The 3,365-nt window shown below is 38.2% G+C and overlaps 1 pseudogene; it reads left to right on the top strand.

Annotated features, from left to right (window-relative positions):
* Positions 1-1,721: 1,721 nt before the first annotated feature.
* Positions 1,722-2,267, top strand: LOC143633012 (secreted RxLR effector protein 161 pseudogene; annotated as a pseudogene).
* The last annotated feature ends 1,098 nt before the right edge of the window (positions 2,268-3,365 follow it).

Genomic DNA, 3,365 nt, shown 5'->3' with positions numbered 1-3,365 from the left:
TCTGGAAACGGTTCAGGATATAAATTATCTGAACATTTACATACAAAAAGTCCCTACAAACATAACGATTGATTACGCGTGAATGAATGATGAATAGTATTCTTGACTGACAAATTAAGTGGATATGATACGAATATCAAAACATAACGAAATTACACGTAACGGTACATTTATATAAACATGCTGTGTACTGTTAAACATGACAAGCTGGGTGAATAACGTGGTCTGTAATGGCCATGGGTGAATAACGTGGTCTGTAACGGCCATGGTGAACAGCGTGGTCTGTAGTGGCTATGGGTGAACACCGTGGTATGTAACGGCCATGGGTGAATAATGTGGTCTGTAACGGCCACGGGGAATAACGTGGTCTATAACGGCCATGAGGAATAACGTGGTCTGTAACGGCCATGGGGATAACGTGATCTGCAACGGCCATGGGGATAACATGGGCAGTGGAGGCCACGGGGTTATTGTGGGCGGAAGGGGGGCCACAGTATTTGGTGATACGTGATAAATACTATATATATATATATACACACACATGCTATGTAAATTGGCGTAGGAAATACTGTAGTGTAGGAAATACTAATTATATGTGTATACACTGTGTAATGTTTGATTTTACGTGGAAACGTTGTGGGCGGAGGGGGGGGGCACAGTGGTTGATTTTATGTAGAACCGTTGTGGGTGGAAGGGGGCTACAGTGGTTGATTAAACACGGAAATTAGAAACACGTAGTACGAACAAACAGTCATGATTTTTATCGTAAATTCGAATTTATATTATAAACTTACATACATGCGTACACACAAAGATACGATTGTACATATATACAAAAGTAAATACATTTTTATATACGCGCGTACATGCAAACTATGACTGTGTGGCATGCAGAACTGATTTCGTTAAACCTATGAAACTCACAAACTATTCGTAGTTGACCTATTTTTAACATGCTTTTCAGGAAATCAGAAAAGTGAGGTAATTGCCTATGTGTTACGGGTTTGGCTTGTGATCGGCGCCGTGAGCATTTGAATTAGAAGTAAAGTAGTTGAAGAGGTAGTTTTGATTGTATCACGTAGTTTGTAAAAGATGTTAGAATGATGTAGTATATTGTAAATTAGTTAGTAATATTTCTTTATGAACAATGTATTTGATACCAGTTGATCTGTTACATTTCATTTTACGCTTTCGCAAATCTCTTAACGGGGTGTGACAAATCTGCTTTTCTCAATGGTGAACTCAAAGAAGAAATTTATGTCCAACAACCAGAAGGCTTTGAAATAGAAGGAAAGAAGGACAAACTGTATCTCTTAAATAAGCATTGTATGGCTTAAAGCAGTCCCCGAGGGCTTGGTACTCAAAAATTTGTAAGTACTTTGTCACAAATGGATACCAAAGAAGTAACAACGAGCTAACTCTATATGTCAAACAAACTGACACAAATGACGTCATTTATGTCTACTTATATGTAGATGATTTTATATGTGCTAGTTCTAATTCCTTGCTTGTTTCAGAATTTAAAAAAGGAATGATGTCTACATTTGAGATGACTGATTTGGGCTTAGTGTCTTACTTCTTGGGCATGGAAATTCACAAATCAAAAGGTGGAATATTCATGTCGCAAGAAAAGTATGCAAAGGATCTCTTGGCTCATTTTGGTATGAGTGGGTGCAAGACTTAAGATACACCGATATACTCAAATGAAAGGTTGCAAATAAATGATAATGCTGGTAAGGCTGATGCAGAAGCATATCGAAGCAATGGTTGGAAGCCTTATATTCCTCACCCATACTAGGCCTGACATCGCGTATTCTGTCAGCTTGGTGTCAAGGTACATGCAAAATCCATCTAAAATTCATTTTGGTGATGCCAAGAGAGTTCGGCGTTATATGGCTGGAACCTTAAAGTTTGGTCTTTATTTTAAGCATGCAAGTGAAGATCAGAAAGTGATCTTGACTGGTTTTTCATATAGTGATTGGGCAGGTTGTATGGATGATCGAAAAAGCATATCAGCAAACATATTCACCATTGGAAGTGCTGCAGTAACTTGGAGCACAAAGAAGCAACAAACTGTTACTTTATCAAGCAATGAGGCTGAGTACATTGCGTCTAACGCTGCCACCTGTCAAGCCATTTGGCTTAGAAGAATCTTGAATTATCTGAAGCTCAGTCAAGTGGAGGCCACAACAATATTATGTGACAGGAAGCCCACTAGCTGTCTATCCAAAAATCCCCCCAATGCACAGCCGGTCCAAACATATTGAGCTAAAGTATCACTTTGTTCGTGATAACTTATGAACAAGTAGCAGACATTTTGACACTCATGAACAAGTAGCAGACATGATAACTCTGAAGCAAGTTAAACTGGAATTCTGTGGCACTCATGAACAAGTAGCAGACATTTTGACAAAAGCTCAGGAAGATGATTGGAATGGAAGAGTTTGAATTATCTGGGGGGTAATAAAAAGTAATTCAAACTGCTGATGGGTCGGATTCAGTTCAAGTATTCGAATTTCATGGATCAAGTTTTATTTAAATTTGAATAACAACCTTTGCTATTGAGTCATATCTTAAAGATGAAGAAGCCGCGTACGACGATTACCTAAGGAATAGCTCGGGATCGGGTAGCGAAGAAAATTAGTTAAAGAAACAGCAAACATGGAGGCAAATAATGAGTAAGAAACAGCAAGTTGTTAATGTAATCGTGTCTATGCATTCTTTAATGTTTGTATTTTTGAGTTACGAATATGCGATAACGATTTAATGTTTGTATTTTTAATGTAAAAGCTATAAATGAAAGTTATGTGTTTTTAATCTTCCAAGCAAAGAACCCTAACAACGAAAGCAAAGAATGGAGTCAGTCCGTTTTACCTTATAGTTACCGGTTTGCCTTGTAATTACCGGTTTGTTTATACTGTGAAAAAATAATGGTTATTTAAAAAAAAAAAAAAAAAAAAAAAAACCGGTTAACCTAAAAACCGGATATTAAAAAACCGGTTTATTAACCGGTTTCTAAACCGGTCCTAACCGGTTAGACCGGTTAGGGTTTTCAGATACAAAAACCGGTTATTAACCGGTCCGGTTATTAACCGAACCGGTTTTTTTCCGGGCCAAAAAAAACCGGTCCGGTTAATAACCGAACCGGTTTTTTTAAAAAACCGATTTGTGCACCTCTAATATCTTTGGCTGGTTCCTTAGCTTTATTTTTGAAAATTTTGTTTCCTATTTTCTAGTTTTGTTTACGTTGTAGCTGTGCCTTTATAAGTGAAGAGGTAGGTCCCAGCAGAGCCCAGTTGGACCCGCAAGACTCACCTTGAACAGGGACGTCTGCGCAATGACCAACTGCTCCAGCAGGACCCACC

The sequence above is a fragment of the Bidens hawaiensis genome, unplaced genomic scaffold (genome assembly GCF_021521415.1).
Source record: "Bidens hawaiensis isolate Kalapana, Puna unplaced genomic scaffold, B.hawaiensis_p1.1 tig00006604_1, whole genome shotgun sequence".
Lineage (NCBI taxonomy): Eukaryota > Viridiplantae > Streptophyta > Magnoliopsida > Asterales > Asteraceae > Bidens > Bidens hawaiensis.
Note: the sequence above shows the minus strand (reverse complement) of the source record. Positions and strands in the feature narration are given on the sequence as shown.